General features: G+C 36.1%; 1 protein-coding gene across 1 annotated transcript in view; it reads right to left on the minus strand.

Moving 5' to 3' along the window:
• Positions 1-23496, minus strand: part of STAG1 (stromal antigen 1) — a 318010-nt gene extending 294514 nt beyond the window's left edge. The window contains exon 1 of the mRNA XM_051985602.1: positions 22025-23496. The gene's annotated coding sequence lies outside the window, so the exon portion shown is untranslated. The remainder of the gene's footprint in view (positions 1-22024) is intronic.
• Between the last annotated feature and the right edge of the window lie 1440 nt (positions 23497-24936).

Consider the following 24936-nt stretch of genomic DNA (forward strand, 5'->3'; position numbering starts at 1 on the left):
AGAGAAGCAGACCCAGGAAAATGTCTTGGGATACCACCCATAGTTAGTGGGCATAACTTAGATAAAGATACAACAAAGAAGCAAAAGAGTAAACCGATCAGTCATACAGGAAGAGAACTTGTCTCAGGTAATATCACAAAATCCTAGAGAGTATCAAGGAGAAAGTGTCAAAGTCAGTACAGAGGTCAAAAAAATGAAGACACAGAAAAGATTATTAGATTTGGCAATTAAGAGGTTACAATCTTTAGAGAGACTGGTTTCAGCTAAATGATGAAACTGGAAGACAACACCAAAAAATTAAGATTTTAAAGAGTGAAAAGCAATTTAATTTAAAAAAAAAAAAAAAAAACACCAAAATAAGACATCTAATCTCATAATATAAGAACTACATTGAATGAATCAACCACCTAACTATTTTAATACTTTAAAACCTAAAGAAAAATTATTATATCTCTCACAAATTGTATAAAGAAGATGGCTTCTTAATAACTTGAGTAGACAGAATAGCTCAACATTCAATGTGAGAGAGAGATGGGAGAGAAGAGGAAAAAGAGAAACTTTCCATACAGTGTTTGGGTAAACACCAGGATAACCCTCAGCTGATGCTGTCACCCAAACTTGAAACTAGACCAGGGAGAATAAAAATGAAGAATTATTATTTAGGTTAGAAGTCAATGATTGTTAAAAAAAAAAAAAAAAAAAAAGATGAATAGTAGAATCCATTCTTGTAACAGTTTAGTGATTTGAACTGAAATAGTATTTGTGAACCCTGGCTTTAATATTGTATAAGAATTAAATGAAAACCTTTTAATTGTATTAAATATATATATAGTAGAAATGTGTTCCAAAGAAATGATTCAAAACCTAAACTATATCAAGCACAGTTGACTCACTCTGTAATATCCTAAAATCTTTTAATTCATTGAAAGATAAAACTGAAAACTTCAAATTAAGTGATTTTTACTTTCTCTCTGATCATCTCAAGCAATCATTATCTGATGAACTTAGATTCAGATGTTTAAGACAGAACGGACAATTTAAATAAATAAAATTGGCACACAGAAAGGAATTAAAGAACAAAATGAAAAAAAGGAGATACATTTTGGATCAAATATAAACTCTTCTTGTTCACATTTAAAGCTCTTCATAAATTAGCGTACAACCTCACTTTCTAATCTTATTATATATTACACCCTTATTGCTAGCTTTTTCTTACTGTTCTTCACAAATGATGCTCCATTTTCTAATCCTAAGCCTTTCTTTTTATGACTATCCCTTAATTATGTCTGGAGTGTATTTAGAATCTCTATTTTACTTCAAAACACAGCTTCTCAAGTACAATCTTCTAGGTTGAAGGCTTTCTAGTCAACCCAGGTGCTAATGTGAATAACTGTGTACATGCTCTGTCTTCTCTGATAGAATATAATCGCATCAATAATAAAGACTTTCTTTTTTATCTACTTATCTCACTGACTACTATAGTTGCTGGTACACTCAGCTAGCTTATTGATCAATGAGACAGATGAAGTTCAAGGACACAATGAGGAAAAGAAGTATTAGCAATTGATTCAAAAATTTTAATAGGGTTAGTTGTACTCATTTGCCTTACAGCTATAGACAAGAGATTAAAACAAGACAAAAACAATATCAGAAAGGCTTCTGACAAATTCTTGAAGAACACATATTCTCGGATAGTTTAATGGATATTTTTTCCTATCCTGAAATGCTTTTTGTTCAGCTGAATTAATAATGACTGCTTCCTCAAATAAATCACATCTACTCAAAAGAAACAAATATTCTAAGGGAAATTTTCTAGTTTGAGGACTGAGATCCCTAATGAATATACTGAATAAATTTTTGCTATTTCTCCTCTTTGGGTTGATGGAACTCTGAAACTTAGGTCAAATATATTTCAAAAAACAATTGCAAGCTATTCCCTAAAACAGGAGAGTCAAACAAACAGGTCAAGTTTGCCTATAATGCCCTCAATCTTATGTTTCTACATCTTGCTTATTTTCTTTTCTTTCCTTCCAAGCTATTCCTCTTTCCTCTTCATTCTCCATTCCATACAGTCTTTTCTTCTTTTTCTCTTTACTCTCTTACTTCCCTTCCCTCCTTGGCTTTTTTTTCCCCCTCTACTCCTTTCCCTCTCTTCTCTCAAGTATGTATACTTGAGTGTTTGGATATTTAATATAATTCAAAGTTAAAAGCTAAAGTCAAGCATCTCTGGTGAAAATTTCAACATGTGTTTACATTTATATTTTAATATTTAAGAGGCTTTAGAGGATTTTCAATTAAGCCACAAAACCCAAAACACACAAATATGTCACATAGCTTCTAGGCACTTCACAAAATTTTTCCTTATTTGCAAAATGAAGGAATTGAGATGAGCTATAAAAACCTATTAAGTTAAAAATCTCTGATCCTGACTTTGAATAGAAAAATATAATGTATTTGAAAACTAAAAATAAAAAGATTTTGTACAGAAAAAGAAGAAAGGCATCTTAAATTTTTTTTCTGTCAATAAAATTGATAGTCTAAATTTATAAGACAGGAATTTATCAAAATAAAACCTAATGTTCAACAGATTTCAGTTAAAGACTATGAAGAGAAAACAAAGCTGACTGTCTAACCACAAATAAGTCAAACTCAAGTTTGCTGACGTATTACATAAAATAGTAATACCTGTAGTACTCTACTAACAGGATTGCTTTATGGTACCAGAAATATGTATGCAAAGCCTTATACAAAATAGGTTATTCAAACAACATTCCCTAATATGGACGATATGGCATTTTGTACCTTCTTTGCCTGCACCTAAAACCATGACTTAAAACTATTAAGATAATTTGTACTAAAAAACATTAACGTTATACATAAAGCACACTTTCAAGGTTGGTAACCAGGAAACCTAACTTACCTTTGAAATATTTGTGTCTCAAAAAAAAAAAAAAAAAAAAAAAAAAAATCTGTGATATATCAAAAGAAGAGTTTCTCTTTTCTCCTATCCCATAATTATTACACTAACACATTATGAGGAGAGAAGAGATTACAAGATTACCCCAACATAGCATTTATTCCTTTTTAACTTTTACACTCGACATGAAAGGACATAATATGGATTACTGAGTACTGCTCATAACATTAACATACTTATAGGAAGGAATAACCTCATTCTGGGATAGCTGTAAGTTACAAATATACTAGAGCCAATATACTACAAAAATTTCATGAATACAACAAACAAAATAACTATATTACCATTTGGTTTCCTTTTCCCTACCTAGCTTTACAGATCGATCATGGCTCAGTGAATCGGAATTGAGGTATGAATTGCAATAATTGTCATAAAAAAGCAACAGAAAATGTTAAGAAGAATCAAAATCATCCTTTTATGATGTACTTATATGTTATAATTACATTTTTTAAAATGAGATAAGTGTAAAGGAAAAGTCTAATCAAAGTTCTATGAGAACTTGGCTCTTTTCAACAACAAGGTGATTCAAAGAAATTCCAATAGACTTGTGATGAAAAGAGCCATCCCCATCCAGAGAGAAGACTATGGAAACTATATGTGGATGAAAATATACTATTTTCACCTTTTTTTTTGTTCTTTGTTTCCTTCCTCTCCCCTCCCATTTTTCTTTGTCTTTTGATCTGATTTTCTTGCACAGCATGATAAATGTGGAAATATATTTAGAATTGTACATGTTTAACCTATATTGGATTATTTGCTGACGAGGGGAAGGTAGAGAAGAGGAAAGAAGAGGGAGGAGAAAAATGTGGAACACAGGGTTTTCCAAAGATGAATGCTGAAAACTTATCTTTGCATGCATTTGGAAAAATAAAAAGCTATTAAGAATTTTTTTTAAAAGAAGGGAAATATATGCATTATATCTTAGAAAACTTGAGTTTCAGATTCAAAACAAAATTCATAATTTCCATAATTGAGGGAATGCTGATAATTCAATTATGAAAAATTATTATTATTAAATTGATTTTTAAACTCTGATTTTAAGACAAACAGGCAAATGCCAACCAAATAACCCAAATATGAGATTTTTTTCCAACAGTCATATCTCATATCTGTCAAATACATCTTTAGCTCTGTATACAATCATAATTTACATTTAAAATTACAGCCTGGAAATGCTTTAAAGTAACATAGTTTTTCTTTCATTATTTTGTTCTAAATAAAATTAATCTCCTTTGGACAAATTATGGAAGACAGAGATTCTGAGAGTAATGCTTTCAAACTGCACCTGGACAAGAATGGTATCAGGCTAATGACATTAAAAATAGAACATGTTTAAAATGAAAATTAAAAAAAAAATAAAGTTATGGTAAAAACATAAAATTATCAATAAAAAGATTGTTGAAGAATAATTGGAAGTAATTATATGACATGCTTAAAAGTACACTAGGGTGACAATAACTGACCTACCAATGTGGACAACTGGGAGACATGAAAAAAAAATCACAGAAAAACTTAAGAATTTGGCTTCTGTCCAAAGCTTATAAAACAAAATAGCTGATATGAAATACTTAGAAACAAGGGGAAATTTTGATATAATTGGAATGTGAGAGAATTAGCCAATAGATAAGCAATGTGATATAATAATGTATCTAAGACATGGAAGCTTTAGAAAAGAATATAAAAATTTCCTGGACAAATTAAATCTATGGAGCCTCTGTGAAAGAACAGTATCAACTAAAGGAATAAAGAACTGGTTAAGAGAGAATATATTATAAACTGACAAGCATTCAGTTTTAGATAAGAGATCATGTAATAAATATGCATAAATTATGCAAAATAGGCAGGAAATAAAACACAGAATCCTTAGAACTAGAAAAATTTTAGATTATCTAGTACGAACCTGTTACTTTATGGATGAAAAAACTAAGCTCTACCAGTAACCTGCCCAAAGATATAGAAAAACAGATGCAGAAAATGACTTGCATCTTCAGTGTTTTCAATGTGCACTATATTCTCTCTATTCTACAATTCAAGGAGATTAATTGATTTACTGATTGCTACATATCTAGAAAGAGGTAAAGTGGGAACTGTTAATTATTATTGTTGAATTGTTTTTCAGTTGTGTCTAACTCTTCATGACTCCATTTGAGGCAGGAGGGATTTGGGGATGGAAGGACAGAGATATGGAGTGGTTCGTCATTTCCTTCATTTACAGATGAGGAAATTGAGGCAAAAAGGATCAAGTCACTTGTGTAGGATTAGTTAAATGTCAGAAGCCAAATATGAATTAAGGAAAAGGAGTCTTCCTGATTCCAGACAGATTCCAGACTGGGAGATTTCAATTACTTGAACACAGTTTGATGTATGATACATAAAGATTTCTGAGTAAGACAAATGACTACAAGAAACAAATAGTTTTAAATCCAGAAAGGGATATATTATATATTATACTTGAAGTCTAAGACTTATCCTTGAACAGTGGAATGATTTAAGGTGAATCATTATGTACCGACAAAAATTAAAATCAATATTCTGATTGAGAAAGTGAATTAAAGATGTTGGCCATAGTTGTCTTTAGAGAAGAAAATGGGTAAAATTCAAATATAGTAAGATAAAAAGTTAAAGATGATGTGTGTTAACAATTTCTTATATTCATAAGCAAATATAAGAATATAAAAGAATAGGTATGGGCAATGGGGGGTGGAAGGGGAGCAAAAGAGGAGCATTTGTGTACAATATCTATGCAGGATCATAGATTTACACCTGAAAGGAAACTAAGAGGTCATCTACTCCATCTAATCCACCCACAACTAATGCACACTTCACAGTAAAACTGTGGTGAAGTCAGTTGTCCAAGCTTATACAGCTAGTAAGGAGTAGTGCCAGGATGTGAACTAATATTCTTTGATTCTAAATCCAGTACTTTTCTTTTTGTCACTCTCCTTCATTAAATAACTAGTAACTGTAAGTAATAATAATAATAATAATCATCCTTGGAAGGGTCAAAGGGGTTTAAAAATTAAAACTAGGAGCTCCAACAGCATACTTGCAAAGTACCACACTTTCTCTAGCATATATGGATGTTCATAGGCAGTTTTCCAATAGCAGTCTCTTAATCAACTCATTAAAGAAAATTAGGAGGTCCAAAAAGGGAAAAGAATAGCATTCTACATTAGATTCTAAAAGAAGACTGTTTAAATACTTCAAGGGATGGCAGCCGGCCAAAATACATCAGTTCCACCACTAATGATGAAAGAGTTAAAGAGAACTCGTTGATAAAAGGCAGATTGAATAAATTTTTTAAATTTCATAAATTTTCAGTCAAGTTCTATTACCACCTACATCCTCCCCACCACCACCTTGCAGATTTTCGCTTAAAGCAAACAGGCTAGATATAATAAATTGGTGACATGGCCAAAATAATGCAACTCAATAATATTTATTGCATTGTGATAAATGACAGGAAAATATGTCAAGCACCGAAGTCCGTACTCAGATGTCCAACTTCTACAAGAAAGTTTTGCGTAAAATGGGTGAAATGGGAGACAGAGCCAAGATGGCATAGTAAAAACAGGAACTTGCTCAACTTCTCCCAATTCCTTTAAATAATGACTCTAAACAAATTCTGAAACATCAAAACATTCAAAAAACAGAACAACAACATTTTTCGAGCCGAAGGCAACTTAGAAGCTTAGCAGAAAAGAACACCAAACTGGGAGTCTTGGTGCAGGCCAGGCCAGCACAGCCCTGGACTCAGGCCCAACCCAGAATCCTGATCAGATCTCTGCATCAGTACACTACTGGTGGCTTCCAGACCTCTCAGCCCAGATACACCAAAGAGGACCCACCTGGAAGGTCAGCAGAAAAGATCTGACCCCAATGTCAGGGAGGATTCAGAAGGTCAGTGGAGAGGGTCTGTGGCAATGGGGTGGAAATCTAGTGTGCACTCCCAGCACTCCCCTGATCAGCTGAGCCCCAGTCCCAGCCAACATACTAGAATTTAAAGCTTCAATGCAAAGAGGATATACCTAACAAATCCAAAGTAGAAGAGAGTGATTGTGGTCAGATACTTAGAACAGAGTTCTGAAAACAGCTGCAAAAAACCTCTGAAGCTTGGGAAGCACCCTCCATCCTGGAAACTGAGCCCTACTTTAACAAAGAGTAAAAAGCCTAGACTAGGAAAATGAGCAGACAATGAAAAAAGTTTCTGACCATAGAAAGTTATGATAAGAAGGAAAATCAAAGCACACACTCAGAGTTGAAGCTCTTTCATCCAAAGCCTCCAAGAAAAAATAAGAATTGAGCTCAGGCCAAGGAAGATAGACTTTGAAAATCAAATAAAAACAGCAACAAGACTATGTGATGATCAATTCTGATGGACTTGGTCTTTTCAACAGTTAGGTGATTCAGGCCAGTTCTAATGCTCTTGCGATGAAGACAGCCATCTATATCCAGAGAGAGGACTGTAGGGACTGAATGGATCATAACATAGTATTTTCACCTTTTTTATTGTTGTTAGTTTGCTTTTTGTTCATTTTTTTTCTTTTTTGATCTGATTTTTCTTATGTAGCATGATAATCGTGGAAATATGTATAGAAGATTTGCACGTTTAACAGATTATTTGCTGTATTGGTGAGAGAATAGGGAGAAGGGAGGGAGAAAATAATTTGAACACAAGGTTTTGCAAGAATGAATGTTGAAAACTATGCATATGTTTTAAAAATAAAAATAAATAAATCTTTACACCACATTAAAAAATAGAAAAAGGTAATGAGGAGAAGAATGCCTTAAAAAGCAAAGCTGGCCTATTTGGAGAGGAGGTACAAAAGCTCACAGGAAAATATTTCCTTAAAAAATAAAATTGAGTAAATGGAAGGTAATGACTTTATAAGAAATCAAGATATACAATAAAACAAAACCAAAAAAACTGAAAATAGAAAAAAATATTAACTATCTCATTGGAAACACTGACCTGGAAAACAGATCCAGGAGACATAATTTTAAAATTATTGTTCTATATGAAAGTCATGATAAAAAAAAAAAAAAAAAGAGTCTGGACTCTTTCATTTCATCTTTCAAGAAATGATCAGGGAAAACTGTTCTAATATTCTAGAACCAAAAGGTAAAATAGAAATTGAAAGAATCCAATCCTCCTGAAAAGAGGAAAATGAAAACTCCCAGATATATTTTACCCAAATCCTAGAACTCCCAGGTCAAGGAGAAAGTATTTAAAGCATTTAAAAACAAACAATTCAAATATAATGGAGCCACAGTCAGGATAACACAAGATTTAGTAGTTTCTACATTAAAGAACTGGAGGGCTTAGAATGTGATGTCCCAGAGAGTAATGGAGCAAGGATTGCAACCAAGAATCACCTACCCAGCAAAACTGAGTATAATCCTTCAGACAAAATGGTGGTCATTCAATGAAACAGGATTTTCAAGCATTCTTGATGAAAAGAGCAAAGCTGAATGGAAAATCTGATTTTCAAATATAGAACTCTGAAAAAGCATAAGGAGGTAATCAGGAAAAGTGATATCATAGGGACTTATTAATAGGATTGACCTGTTTACATTCCTACATGGGAGGATGACACTGATGAGGTTTAAATTTGGGGTACCCAAATGAAATTAGGGTTTCTGGTAGTCAGTGAGCTAAATAAGGTATAGTGGCTGCGCAAAGGTAGGGAGTTGTGAGGATCCCTTCTAGCGGTGCAAGCAGTTCTCTGTAAAGAAATTTACAGACCAGAAAACCTAATTTGATAAAAGAGGTTTATTATGGGGATTGGAAGTAAGGAAATAGGTGAGGGTAAAGATAAGAGGACACTGAAAACAGTATTCCAGTGGGCAGAAGCTCCTTGGGGTACCAAGCATGGTATGGCTGGCATATTTGTAACCTCTGCAAAGAGAGGGTTTTAGTTTGGCTCTTTTATAATAGGGGGTTTTGGCTACAAGCCGAAGGGGGCTCATAGGTGGAGTCCCAGGTTGGCTCCTTGCTGGGTTTCAGCTAAGGTGAGAATGTGAATTGAATTCAATGGGTTTCTGGACTGACCCAACCCCATCCAGATAACAAAGATGAAACTGTTTGTGTTTGGGGTGGAGTCCCCTCACTGAGGCAGAGTTGAAGGAGGTTTTCTCCTTTAAGGATTTTCAGTTTTGGGGTTCCCTCTTCAATACTTATAACTTATTAGAACATTATTATTATAGCAGTTAGAAGGAGTTGCACAGACACAAGTGTAAGTTGAATATGAAGAGATAATAGCTTTTTTTTAATGATGAAGTTAAGGAGATGAGAGAGAAATGTACTGGGGAAAAAAAGTAGAATGGTACAAATTATCTGTCATAAAAAGAAGAGGCAAGGAAAAGTTTTTACAGTAGAGTGGAAGGATGGTGGTGGTGAATGAACCTTACTTTCATCAGAACTGGCTCAAATAGGAAATAACATACATACTCAATAGGAGTATAGCAATCTATCTTATCCTGCAGGAAAATAAGAGGGGAATAGGATACGGAAAGAGGGGAGGATGATAAAAGAGAGGGCATATTAGAGGAAAAGGAAGGGATGGGGTGAAAGGAGAGAAAGAATAAATGGGGGAAAATACAGTTAAGAATAGTAATTAGTAATAGTAATTATAACATAGCATATGTTATATATGCTATACTATAATTATTATATACTATACTATACTACAGTAATTATATAATAATTGGTAGAATTTTGAAGCAAATTTGTCTGATAAGATCTCATTCCTCAAACATAAAAGGAATTGAGTCAAAAATAAGAGCCATGCCCCAATTGATAAATGATCAAAAGATGAGAGTTGTGCTCAAAGGGCAGCAAAATCATGCATATCCTTTGACCTAACTACACCACTAGCAGGCATGAATACCAAAAGAGATTGGGGAGAGGAAAAAAACTATATATATATATATATATATATATACATATACACATATACACATATACACACACCCATTTTTAAAACATCTTTAATATTCATCAAATCAATTCTTTCTTTGGATATGTTTAGGATTTTTCATCATAAAAGTCCTTCAGAATAGTTGTAGATAATTGTACTACGAGAATAACAAAAGTCATTTCCAGCTGCTCATTCCAAAACATGCTTTTACTTTGTATATAGTATATTTCACTTTGTTCATGGAGAACTTTCCAGGTGTTTTTTTTCTTTGTTTGTTTTCCCTGAGAGCATCCTGATCATTATCTCCCAAAGAACAATAATATTCCATTGTAAACACATATCACAGTTTATTGAGTCATTCTTCAACTGATGGGCATCCCTTCAATTTCAAATTTTTTTTGTCCTGAAAAGGGACCTGAGATATATATATATATATATATATATATATACACACACACATACATACATACATACATATCTCAAGTTTTAAAAATGGGTAAAATTAGAGATCATATCTAAGTCCATCTATTCCCTTCATCTCAAAATAGTAAGAAATGTCAAATAAAGAAAAACAACAAACACAAAAAAGGGAGCAGAAAAAAAAATGCATCAAAGGAAACCTCCCAGAAAAAAATTAAAAAGTGTGGAGGACAAAAAGAGACAGAAAGAAACAGATACAAAGAAAGAAGAACCAGTATCTTTTCAGCAATGTTGACTAGAAATCATAGAATAGTGGAAAATGAAAATCATATTAATTACACTCTACCTATTACCACTACTAATTATCTCAAATCAGCCCAAAATTTATTCTTGGCCCACTCAACAAGCAATCAATGTATTGATTAGCACTTGTGAGCATGTTGTAATACTCTTAACAGTTACACTAGAAAAGTGTTATAAAGGGTATTGTAAAAATGACTGGGGGAAAAAATGGCTCAATCAATAAGGCAGTCTTTACATATTCTTACAAAGGATAACTTAATAGCATGGTAACACACAATGTCGGGAGAAAACAAGGAGAAAACAAGGCCTCCCCAAACATCGAAGGCCCCAATCAGAATATTTATAGGTAGACATGAACACAGTCAAACAGATCTAGCCCATGAATTACATTTCTGAAAGGAGTACTTAAGTCATTCAGAGTACAAATCTATTATGATACTTAAGATACACCCCCCAAGAGTCCCCAATACAATAAAAAATAATAATAGAAAAATGCAAAATTTCCAGTAGAGACATAAAGTTGCAGCAACATAAAAACCCCACAAGTTATAAAAGACCAATTTAAAAATCTTTTTAAAAAAAGTAAACACGAATAGAAATTAAAAGCTTTCAATGAAGAAAAAGAACAGAATAAACAGATTTTCTAAAAAAAAAAAAAAATAATAACCAAAACTTATAGTAACAAAAAACTGGACAACCTTTGAGAATGACAATGTAGAGAGGATAAAGTACATAAAGGAATACAACTTTATCATAAAAAAATCAATGTGGGGGAAAAAAAGATGAATGTGAAGAATTCAGGATGACAGAAAAGGTCTATATGAAAAAAAGCAAATTGAAGTACATAGAATAGATACAATAATAATAATGTAAAATAAAACAACAATGGAAGGCAGTCAGGCGCTAATTATAATGACTCCTCTTGGCCTTTCCAAAAATAAAGAAATTTATTTCCCTCATTTCAAAAGAAGAATACAAAAACTGTGGGTACATAATACTATATTTGTCCTTAGATACTATTCATGTGTTAACTTAAGGAAAAACAAAACAACAATTTTATTGTTATTCTGAGTTTGTCTAACATCAACAAATATGAGCATTTTCAAATATGAAAGAGGAGAAAAAGACTGCATATGAAATCTCACATTTCCATTATATATAGCTTTCAGTTCTTTTAAAAATTACTTAAATTTATTTAACACATTGGATGCAAAACTATCCAGCTGATCTATGACTTAGGGCTTCTGAGATTCCACTTTTTCTCTTCATTTTTTTAAAAGACCAACACTTTTCTAAATTTTTTTCATCTCTTATCAAATTATTCCTCCCTCTATCAAATCCCTCTTTGATTTTTTTAATTAAAAAAACATTTTATGTATGTATAAACAAAACATTTCATATGTCCAAAAAGGCACTTTTTCGATCTACACTGACATTACTCCATTCTTCTAGACAATGATGGTAAGCATGTTTCATCATCAGTTCCCTTCAGTCTTGGTTGCTCATATTTTACAACAATTCTTAAGTATTTTGAATGTCTTTCTTTATAATGGTATAGTCATAGTGTAAATTGTTCTGATTCTCTTCATTTCAAAGTATCAATTCACTTAAATCTTCCTAAGTTTTGCTAAATCTATTCCTCTCATCACTTCTTAAAGCTCAATATTCAATTATATTCATAAACCATAATTTGCTTACCCCAAACTGATGGGCACCACATCTTAGTTACTAGCTTGACTACAGTGCTATAAACAAAAAAGTTCTGCTATAAATATTTAAGTTTATGTAGGTTAGTTCCCTCTTTTCTTTGATCCCTTTGAGGTATATACTAAGGAACAGCATTAACAGGTCAAAAGGCAAGCATAGTAACTTTGAGTATAATTCCAAATTGCTTTCCAGAATGGGTAGACTAGTCTACAACTCTATCAAGTGTTTTAGTCTATCATTTAATATGCCCCTGTCCAACATGTCATTGTCCTTATTTAGAATCTTTACAGAACAGATGTGAACTTTTAAGATTGTTTTACTGATGAATGATTTGGAGCTTTTCTTTCAAATGATTTGTGAATGCTTGAAAACTATGTCTTTTCCTATCCTTTGACCATTTGTTTATGGGCAACTTGCTCTTGGTTCTTATATATTTGAACCAGCTTCTTATATATTTTGATAGATCATCCAAAACAAAACAAAACATTTCTGCTAAGATCTTTCCTCAGTGACTTTACTTCTAATTTTAAGTGCATTAATTTTATTTATGCAAAAAACTTTATTTTTGTGATCTAAATTGTCCATTTTATCTTCTATTATCATGTCTATCACTGTCTGATCATAGTTTCTTCCTCTATCACAGTTGTGACAGATTTTTTTCTACTTCGCCCTTCCTCTAATTTGGCACAGTGGAAAGAATAAGGGAGACATTCAAATCCTGCCTCAAACACTTATCATATGAGGGTGGCAAATCACTTAAAGTCTTAGTCTTAGTTTCACTGTCTATAAAATGGAGATAATACTTTCATAGGATTGTTGTGAGAATAAAAAGAGATAACATAAATAAAACACTTTGCAAATTCAAAGCAACTTACTATATACTAGCTGTCAATATTATTTATGATGACTTTTAATATATAGATCATATATCTTTATACCTAATTGTAATATTTATGCTGTAAAATATGGGTCTACACCTTAATTTCTGCCAAATTGCTTTCTTGATTGTCCTATTAATTTTTGTTGAACAGCAAATCTTTACCCCAATAATTGTTGGGGGGAGGAGTTAACACTGCAACTATTAATTTGCTTCCCTGTATCTTAATTGCCTAATTTATTCCACTGATCCATTATTCTATTAACCAAAACCAAATTTGATTTGATTAATATTACTGTTTTATAGACTTGTTTTTTAAGTTCCTATATCTGCTGTAGTAATTGGACTTGAAATATTTCTATTCTGTAGTTATTTTGAAATTTCTCTTCCCCTTGGGTTTTTGGTAATGCACAGGAAAACATTGCTAGTTAATGTGAATTTATCATGTTATTTTACTGAAATTATTGTGTTAATTCTAGTTAACCTTTCTAAGATTATCATATCTGTACAAACTGATGTTCTTTATACCCATTGCTTATTCCCTTAATTTTTTTTGCATGTTGTATGTTACAATTAGCATTTAGAGTACTATTTTTAAAAACCAGTGAGAATGTTTGCCCCTGATCTTACTGGAAAGACTTCTAGCATTTCTGTGGTCTTATAAGATGATATTTATCACGTTAAATAACATTTTGTTTATATCTACACTTTTTAGTGTTAATAGAAATAAGTCTTGTAGTCGGTTAAAAAAAAAACACACTACATCTATTCATATAATAATGATTTCTTTTATTAATATGGCCTTTTATGTTTATAGTTTTCCTAATACTGAACCAAAGTCACATTTCTAGAATACAATCTAGCTATAGTATATTTTGCTAATATTTTTATTCTTATTTCTTTGTTGATGTGCTAATGTTTATTTATTACTTTTGCATCAACATTTGATTATTGAAATTTGTATATCATTTTTGTTTTCTGCTTTTTTTCTTTGTTTAAGGCATTAATACCATATTCATTTTCATGGTATGTTAATTTTTAAAACCTTAATTATTACAAAAAGAGTTCGATGTATGCCCGAAGGTCTATCAAGTGTATACCCTTTGATTCAGCAGTGTTCCTACTGCTCATGTATGCCAAAAACATCATAAAAAAAGAAAAAGGACCCACATGCAAAAATGTTTATATTAGCCCTTTTTGCAATGGCAAGGAAGTGGAAACTGAATTGATGTCCATCAATTGGGGAATGGCTGAATAATTTATGATATATGATCATGACAACTTATTTCAGAAAAACCTGGGAAGACTTACATGAAATGATGCTAAATGAAATGAATAGAACCAAGAGAACATTGTATACAGCAATAAGATGATTATGTGATGATCAGCTGCGATGGACTTAGCTCTTTTCAACAATAAGGTGATTCAAGGCAATTCCAATAGACTTGAGATAGAAAGAGACCATCATATCCAGAGAGAGGATTAAGAAACTGAATGAGGATCATAACATATTTTCATTCTTGTTGATGTTATTTTTTCCCCCCATTTTGATCTGATTTTTCTTGCACACTATGACTAAAGTGGAAATATGTTCAGAAGAACTGCATATGTTTAGCCTATAGTGGATTATTTCCTCTCCAGAAGAGAGGAGACAGGGGAAGAAAAATTTTGAACACAAAAGTTTTACAAGGATAAATGTTGAAAACTATCTTTGCATGTATTTTGAAAAATAAGCTATTAAAAAAACGAGAGTTTAATGATGATGGGGAGAGGGTGTTATACATCAGTAAATTCCTTATGTAAAAACACAAGGCATCAATAATAGACAAAAAAAAAAAAATCAACATATTTGGAACCCCAGGGAAGAGATTTTTTTTAAACTATCAAAACCTGAAGTCAGGAGGACCTGAATTCAAATCCGATCTCATATACTTAACACTTCCTAACTGTGTGACCCTGGGCAAATCATTTTACCCCAATTGCCTCAGCAAAAAGAAAAAAAAGGTGACAAGATAATGTAGCAAAGCCTCAATTTACTCAACTATAAAATGAGAATAATTATTCATGTCTTGTTGCTCTCTTCAAAAATCTTTAATGATTCACCATTACATCAAGTTTATTGAACATTTAAAGTTTCCACAGTGATAGAACACGAAAACCAAATTCCCTCTGGAGTTTATTTGCAAACTCAGTAGAGGAAAGGAGAGAGGAAAAACACTAGGAGCTGGGAGACATGGCTGATTTAAACTTTATAAGCTTGCTTCCCTTTGAAAAATTGCTCTTATTAATGTCCCAAGATTGTTTTAGAAAATGCTTTATAAACCTTAAATTGCTATGTAAAACTGAGTTATTATTATTCAAGATTTTATCTAGAGTCGTTTTATCTTTCCATTTTCCCCCATCCTTTACTCACATTTTGAGCTGTAAGTTTATAAACCATACTGACCAAACCCAGGAATATTTGCCCTGCCTTTTGTCATCTTGTTAACATTAATATACTGTTTCCTACACCTAATATTCTTTTAAAATCCAACTCAAATACTCTAAAGCCCTCTTTATGTCTCCAGATGACAGCAGTCTTCCTTTTTAAACTTCTAATATTCCATTGTGCCTATCTCCAATATACAATGTATTGTTTCATATTAGAATTATTTGCAATTGCATCATACTCCCATCTATATCAACCAAAAAAGTATCTGGAACATCCAAAGGCTACTATATAGCCTTCTCACGTTGAAATATCCCTCTAATGGAGATGTTTCTCACACTGAAATAGGCTTGTCCCAACCTGTTCTGGAGCTTCCATTACAAGGAAGGTCCCAGGCCAGACCTTTCCCTTTCAGGTTCTGTTCCTGAATTCTGGACTTTATAACTTCAACTGTTGTCTTTCTCTGGAATTTCCCTTGAGGAGGGGTATATATGTGTGTGGAGTGGAATGGGGTGGAGGTGGGGGTGTCCTTATCCTGGAACAGCCAACCACCCAGAAAGCCTCCTCCATCTTTCAACACTCCCCTTCTCCCACTGATGACTTCTGGCTCAGACCAATCAGGTATTCATTTCTCACCATCCTAGTTCTGTTCCACACTTTTAGACATCAAAACCAAATCCCTGAGCATCATACCTTCATTGATGTTCTCCCTTCTTTAGAATGGAAGGTCAGTTTAGACAGGGGCTTTCAGTTTATTTTTATTTGTTTTCCCAGTGCTTGGCATACAAATTCAACAAATCTATTTCCATCCTTCAAAATATCTAAGTACCTTTCCCTCCACAATGGTGCCAAAAGCAAAGTAAGCCATAGCCCTTCAAAACAGAAGCCAAGTCCAAGGCATCAAAGGCCAAGCAGAAAGTGTTAAAGGATGTCTATAGCGCAATACACACACACACACACACACACACACACACAACACACACACACACACACGAAAAGAAAGAAAAAAACAAAAACAAAAAACATTCCCCGCCTTCCAGCGACCCAAGACACTCAGACTTTGAAGACAGCCCAAATGCCCTTGGAAAAGTGCCCCTCAAAGAAACAAGCTTGATCACTATGCCATCATTAAGTTTCCCTTGACCACCGAGTCTGCAATGAAAAAGATTGAGGACAACACCACCATCATCTTCACTGGGGACATCAAGGCCAACAAGCATCAGATCAAGCAGGCAGTAAAGAAGATGTACATCGATGTGACCAAGGTCAACACACTGATCCAACTGATCGAAGAAGGCGTATGTGTGCCTTGCTCCAGACTATGACGCTCTAGATGTTACCAAGAAAATTGGAATCATCTAAACTGGGTCTACCTCTCCCATTTTACCTACAATAAAGTTTTCCAGTTTAAAAAAAAAAAGCCTAAGAAGCTAAGTGCCAGATATTAGTTAGGTATCCTTGATACAAATACAAAAAAGAGACAATTCTTGCCTCAAAAACCTAGCCTAGAAAACAAATTCATACATTACCATAGGTTTATTTTCTCCCCCTCCTCTTACCCCCTCAAACTATTAACTAAGAGTGGAATAGTAACTAAAAACTGGAGAAAACGAAGGAAGGTCTCATTAAAGTGATAGAAATTGAACCTTACAGAGAACCAGAAAATTACAAGAGGCAGAGTTAAGGAGAGCATTTAAGGTGTAGAAGGAGACATAATTGCAAGTGAAAAGAACAGCAAGCAGAGGTAGACTGAAACCAAAGAGTGAAGGTATTTTAAATGCTATAGAAGAAGAGTTTATATTTTAAGCTAAAGGCTTTTGAGAAGCTACTGAAGTTTTCTTTAGCAGAATTACAGTCTAATACTAAACTGTAAACTGAGGGTGTGATCTATGTCTTATCTAAACTTTGATATAGATTCACTAAGATTTTCATATTGCTTGTGTGGTTGCTTAATAAACACAGAATTGTAGATTATCCTTGAAAAATTAGATTTAATCAACCAAGGACAAAACTCTGGTTCAGACATTAAGCACCATAGATGATTATAACTAAAAGAGATAAAATGTTAGCTGAAGCTATTAGCGAAGTTACATAAGAAACATTTTAAATAGACCTTTGAATTACTTAGGCAGAAAAAACATGGATATTGGCCAGTATAAGAATATCATACTGAGCCAGAAGTCATCAATGGGTAAGGTTACCAACAGTGATAATCACCAAAAGTAAGCCATCATAAGAGTAATGTACCAAAGTTCTACATACCTAATTTCATGGTTTCCAAGCAGTATAAATTCTCCCTTCCAAAAATTAAGAAATTAGTATCTATGTTTAATTACCAGACATGAACTCTTCTCCCATCTGATGACCTTCTGGATAACTAGTGGAGGTTGTACAGAAAATCTGACATATTGATAAGATTATTCCCTAAGGTAAGCAGGGAAGGGAACTGATGGGGATTCCAAGCTTATAGTCCCATTGTCTGTGGAAGTCTTGAGTAGCCCCACCTTGCTGTGTCTGATCAGAAATTCAATTTAGTAAAACCTTCAAGGTTAAATTTCCATAAATCTAAGGCCCATCTCATCTTTGCTGAATCCCTTTTGGGCTAGACTACCTTGGTGTTCTGCAAATGCCTCATGGTGTCTTTCTCCTGACCCTGTCCTATGCCTCATGGTGTCTAACTATATATATAAACTCTCCCAAATCTATTTCATATTTACTATTTCTGATATCTCTTGTAACTTTTCATTTGTCTGTAACCTGACTAAACCTACCTTTTGCCAAAGAGAAGACCATTGTGAATCCTTCACATGATAAACTCCAATATTGATGACAATTACTCTCCTCATTCCGATCATTTGATGCCTGAATATTTCAACATTGGGTACGCTAAACACAATATATTTTCTCCTAAATCTCTGTATTTGTTCAACAATCTCCTCCTCCTACCCATGTCTTCTGTTAAAGTAGCAAAACTATTTTTGTCTTAAGCAATAATGAGCCACTATTTTCTTACTCTATTAAACAGAATCCCGAGTTGCATATCTAGCACATTTTGGGACAAAGCACCCAAACTTGTCCCCTACCTAAAACTGCAGGCACATCGTTAATAAATTCCTTCTCTACATTTTAACCAAATAAACCTATTTGCCTTTTTTTTTTTTTTTTAAATTTGTGCTCTTTTGGGTTGTGAGCTATCATGCATGTTTTAACACTCAGGCCTTTCCTGAGAAAGAAAAAGTAAATTCTGAGAAACTATTAAACACCAGCCTAAAGAATCTTATTTTTTTTTGACAATGAAGAGAATTCGAAGGATTTAGTTTGAGTTGCAATGAAGTAAGCCTTGTGTGTATTAAGAAAATTCATATATAAAATGGGTTGGAAAAGCAAAGACTAGATGACAGAAACTGGTTTGGAGACTACCAGAAAAAGGGAGACAAAGATGACAGCTTCAATAATGAATCTGAGATATAATACAGAAAAGTACAGACCTGACACTAGGCTATTTCTCTGTATATGCACTAAGTTATTTATTCTAGTTTATCTTGACTTCCCAAGAACAGATAATACTTTTTTTCAAAGCACTTACTATGCTTTTGCTTTATGAAGTTTTTTGGTTTTTTTGGAGGGGAAGGATTAATGAGAAAGAACTTAATAACTTGCTAACTTGATAAAAACTTTTTAACAGAAGTAAATATAACAAAAGAAAACACAAAAGCAGGGATATTTCTAAGGAGAGAAAACTAAGCAAATAAATGAACAAACTGAGGCTCTATTTAATAATCTTATGTCAATACAAATTGAAAGCAAACTTTTTTCCTCTTCTAAATAATGGTATGAAATAGGAAAAATGAAGAGTCATCTTCCCCCCTCTAATTGTAGAATTCAGAGCCCATATTAAGGAAATGATGAAAATACACAAATTCGTAGAAAACTGTGAAAATATCAATGGTTCATTTTGGAGGCAAAGTACCCAAATGGTGCACATTTCTTAATAAAACCATTAGCAGGATAAGACTAATTTCATTAAAAGCAAATACAACAAGACCTTCAAGATTCAGCATTCTGTCACTGATCCTATGTTACCCTGGACAAGTACCCTCACTCTTTGTGTTCCAGGCCAACTCTTTTAAGACTAAGAATCGAGGAAGAGCAAAACCAAAAACAAGCAAAAAAACCTTTTTTTTTTGACATGCACTGATTTAGTTCATTTTCCAGTGATAGTTCATATCTGACAAAATATCCCTTTGTAATATTCCCCTACTAAGAATGTTAAAATCAAAAAATGATGCAGATTTCCACTCTAAAGTAACTTGGTAATAAAATTATCAATGTTTTCAATTCCTGGTCTTAGGGGACCTTCAGCACTTTTTGAATAAAATGAAAAAAAGTCTTTAAAATACAATGTTTCCTTAAAACTTCTCAAGAACTTTTTTTTAGTAACATTTTCATCAAATCTTTTCAACATTTGCTAGTCTGCAAAATCAAACAGCTGAGAATCTAGACTAAGATGGATGGAACTTTAGAGATCATTTATACTAATTCCTTTATCAGAATTTCAAAGAAACTAAGCAACTTGTCCAAGGTCACAAAGCTAGTGACAAAGGCAGAACTTGAATTCTGTGTTCTTTCTACCACACTTGGGGCAAAAGTTTTAAGTTCTCTCAACATAATTTCTTACAAAAATAAAATTTTTCCTTAAGTTTGTTAGAATTTTTCTCATGTCAACCTACAGCAAACTGTCATTTCTCTCTTAAATCTAAGCATTGTTATTAAGTCATTTGTTCACGATTGACATTACCATAAACTAGTAATAATAAAAGCTGGCATATATTTGGCTTTTCATAGGTTAGAGACATCTCACTTCAGAGACCTAAGAACTTTCCACGAAGTCTTAGAAGTTGTCTAAGGTAAAGAGTAGTTGTAGCTTTCTCAGTTTATACCAATGTCACCCCAACAACTGGAAGCCAGGTTTTCTACCTCCAAGTGACTTTATGGATATATATCAAAAAAGTTTACCTGGAACACTTTTTTTGATTGAAATCACTGGACTATATACCTATTCATATATATTTTTGCAAGTACAACTTATGTGTGAAGATGCAAAGATATTTATTTTGGGTCCTATCTACATCACTGTCATCTGAAATTAAAAAAAAATAAATAAACTCAATCTTAGGATTCAAACTTAATATTTTTTTCCTGGCTTAAACTCTTCTCTCATTCCCCGTAAATAATGGATAGTTTTATGCATAGTTGGGAGACAAGAGTCTCCGGAAAACTCGTATCCTGAATGCATACAATAAAAACTCAATAAATACGGAAATAAGATGTGGGCAAATTGGATACAATAAATCTTTATTCCCAAATTTCCCAATCCCTTAAACAGAATGTGTAATTACCCATTTCGGACATCCTAATCTGAGGCTTTAAGAAACTGACATCGGTCCATCAGCTTTTTTCCTCACGCCCAGATTATGGAGGGAAAACAACTTTTATTGGTTTAGCCTCCAGGTGGTTCAGAAAACAAGCCGGGACAGCGCTCAGGGCCCGGACACGTTTTTGCTACACGACCACTTTTAGGGGTGGGGAAAGAAGATAGCGGGAAAGAGCGGTTTGGAAGCCCCCCTCCCGCCAAACAACCCAAGCTCCCCCCTTCCACAGTCCTCTTCCTGCACACGCACACACACTCACTCACTCACTCACTCACGCGCACATATTCCCAATTTCCGCCCAGGAAAAAGCTGACCCTGCCCTACCCCACCCCAGAGAACAAGAGGCCTTGGATGCGGTGGACTGCAAAGCCTAGCGACCCCCCCCCCCCAGGCCCCCTCGGCCGCAGCGAGATCGGTCATGTGACGCCGCGGCGGCGGCGGTTAAAGCACCGCAGAAACGCAGCCACCCCGCGCCCGCCCCCCGACACAACTCGAGGTCCACGGCCAGCGGGATGTGTCCCGAGGGCCCGGGGAGAAGAGAGAAGCGGTCCGCGACTAGGTGCTGGCGGCGGGCCCGGGCCGGTCACAAAGGCTTTGGGCTCCGGTCCCGCTCCAGCCTCCGGTCGGGCCGGGGGGTGCGCGAGAGAAGAAACATTTACGGCGGCGGAGACCAGGCAGTCCGTGTTTCCGGGGTCCCCGCCGCGTCCACCGGCGAACTCCTCGCGCGCCCCCCTTCCTCCCCCTTCCCCCCCACGGTCGCCTCCCCCTGTCATGCCGCCACCCGTACAGGCCCCACCGCGGTCTCCCCTCCCCCCCGCCCGCTTCCCCGCTCTCGCTCGTTCGCTCGCTCTGCTCCCGGCCTCCATCTTGGATCGGCACTTCCAACCCCCGCCGCCGCCGCTGCCGCCGCATTCCCCCTCTTTCCCGCCCCCCGCAGCCACCACCGCCGCCCGCTCTCACCTCGGCTGCCCATCCCGGCGCCGCCGGCCGCCGACCCGGTTTTCCCCTAAAAGTCTCCGGTGTGTTATTCCCGATGTGGGGGGGTTTTAGCGGGGTGGTCGCCGGGGGTTCGAGAGCGGGGGCCGCGCCTTTACCGGAGCTGCAATCCTAACCCGCCATCTGGTGGCATTTTCCACACGCCAATGGCGCCGCTGCAGACCCGAGGCCCGACCGCCCTCTGCTGGTCGCCCGCGCCACAGCCTCACTGCCGGGTATGGCCGAGGAAGGGGCGGGCGGATGAGGGGGGGGCGTAGCACGAGTAGGGGATGGGGCGGGGGGGGACGCTGTGGCCGAAGTGCATACGCGTCTCCTACGTTAATGGTGCACATGCGCCCCGTCACGGCGGGAAAAGCAACCAAACACAGCGATTCTTCTTCCCGCTCTTCCTCTCTCCTCCTCCCCCTCAGGGCCTCAACTTTCCCAGCAACCAATCCCTCCCACCACCTCCTGGCGCCGAATCCCTAACTACAAGTTAAGGACGTTATTGACAGTTGGTAGAGCGGATGGGGAAAGGGGGTGTGTGGAGAAGAGAGGGAGGAGGCCAGGACGTCGTGACGTCACTGCGCTCTTAAAATGTGGCCGGCCATTTTCGGAGATTTCTCGGTTGGCAGCGAGGGGGCTCCTTTCCCCCACCCTCCGCAGCCGCTGGACTCCTCCCTAGCTAGCTAGCCTGTAGGCCTAGAGCTGGGCCCCGCCTCTCTCAACCTCCCCCGCCTCCCCTTTATTCTCCGCTACAGAAGGAAAAAAGCTGAGCGGAAATGGGGTGAAGCGGGTTATGGGGTTCTCGAGTCAACTTCCCTCTAAACATTCCTGGCCCCTGCGCTCCCGTATGCCCCGTGTTTGGAACCCAAGGCTCGGAGCAAAGCCGTTCCCCGTCTTTGGGGCTCAGCAGTGGCGAGAAAGCCCCGGGGAGGAAAGGGTAAAATTCAGGGAGAGGCTCGCGCGTCCCACTGGCTCTTTTGGAAGTAGATGCAGTTTGTAATGCGAGCCTCTGCGTTAAGGAGGCAGCAGAGGCTAGTTAGTGAAAAGATGGTTGGTCTGGAAGGCCACCGAGACTCCACTTATGGGCCAGCTTTGTCCCCGGATTTCGTTCTTGCTGCGAGACCGAGCTAATCGATAAACAAGGCTCTCGTCTTTGCAACGTCAGTGAAATGGGAGTAAATACTAGCAAATCTACGGCACAGAAAAAACAAACCCGGGGTCTCAAACGGGAAGCACCCCACAACCCCCTTTTCTCTTACCAACACTTGATCCCTTCCACCTCTTCTAGGTCACTTTAGTAAACCTGGCCTTTCCCTTCGTGTGACCTCGGTGTGGTCTGAACCACTCCCTATCCTTCTAGCCCATCAAGCCCCCTTCTGACCTGCTTACCTCATGCTTAAAGCATTTCTAAAGCCCCACTCCTTGCCTATTATTAGCTCTTGCCTCCTCCGTCATCTGTTGTGTACAATACTGTGTCATCCCCAGTCTTTATCTGTTCCCAAAATATTTGAAATCTTTAAATTATCCCGATTGGAGCTAGTAATAACTCATCATCTTTAAAGTTAATAAGTATTTTCTTATAAATTGCAGCAAGACAAAATTTTTTGGTCCTGACCTGTGGAGAACCTTGAGATGGAATCTACACGAATTGGCAACTTTAACTTAAAATTTTAGAGTTGTCTGGGGGACTTCAAAATTAGTTACTGCCCATGGTCACCTATACAAGTCGTGTTAGTAACAGGATTTAAACGCAGCCCTAAGAGCAGCGTTCTACTCACTATATATCATGCTGCTTATCATTGCAAGTACTATTCACATTTTGCCGATGAAGAAAAGGTCTCTTAGAAGATAAATTAACTTTACAGCTGTTTGGGGCTCAAGTGATAAAGTCAACAAAACCCCATAACCCTTGGATCAAAGGACCATTTGCATTGGACTATCGTTATCCTGGAGGATGATTGCCAAATACTGTGGTGAACCCTGGCTTCCCCCCAAATTCCCAAATTTGTGTAATAGAGACTTTAATTTTTTTCTCTTGGGTGAAGACTGAGATTCTCTTGGTTAAGCTGTTATCTCACTCGAAATAGAGCTAATTCACTGTATATTCTATGTATTTTCTCATGTATATTATCTCTGATTTCCATTTTCCTATTGATTGGGAAATGTATGTTCGTGTGGCATTGGCTTTTAGTGGGAAGGAAATCAAATCTTGGATACATGGTATGGGGAACTTCTTCCCCATTAAGGCATATCCAAAGCATAGATTGAACATAAAAATTACTTTTCTTCTGCTATAAGTAGTTAAATAAGCTAATTTTATTGCCCCTCTCTGAGGAAAGCAAAGTGCCTGTGCCTGTGTCCCTAATCTCTAGATCCTCCTGGCAAGAATCAGTCTATTTAGAAAAGGGTAGGGGGAATAGATATTAGAAATATATATTCTTGTCTCTTTGCAAGCTACGTCTAGACAGACCCATATAAACACAGGCTACGTGGGCAACCTGTAATACCCTACACTCTTTTGCAGACTTTAAAGCTCTCTATAATGTCAGTTATTGTCATTTTCCGAGGGTGACATAGTTGATATCATAGCTGGGATTCACATCTTAGTCACTTGATTTCTCACAGCCCTAGTTTAGGAATAACACTGGTACCTTCCTCCTAGGTTTATAAAAAACATTTTATAAAATTTAAAATACTATATAACAGTAGCTGACATTTCCGTTGTGTTTTAAAGTTGACCAAGCACTTTGATGCACTCTCTTCCTGCAGCCTCACAATAACTCAGGTGCTATTATTAACCCCTCTTTACAGATAAAGAAATTGAAAGACTAATTGACCAAAGTCACACAGGTAGTAAGTGTTATCTGAAACATTTGAAGCCAGACTTTGCT

The sequence above is a fragment of the Antechinus flavipes genome, chromosome 3 (genome assembly GCF_016432865.1).
Source record: "Antechinus flavipes isolate AdamAnt ecotype Samford, QLD, Australia chromosome 3, AdamAnt_v2, whole genome shotgun sequence".
NCBI classification, from domain to species: domain Eukaryota; kingdom Metazoa; phylum Chordata; class Mammalia; order Dasyuromorphia; family Dasyuridae; genus Antechinus; species Antechinus flavipes.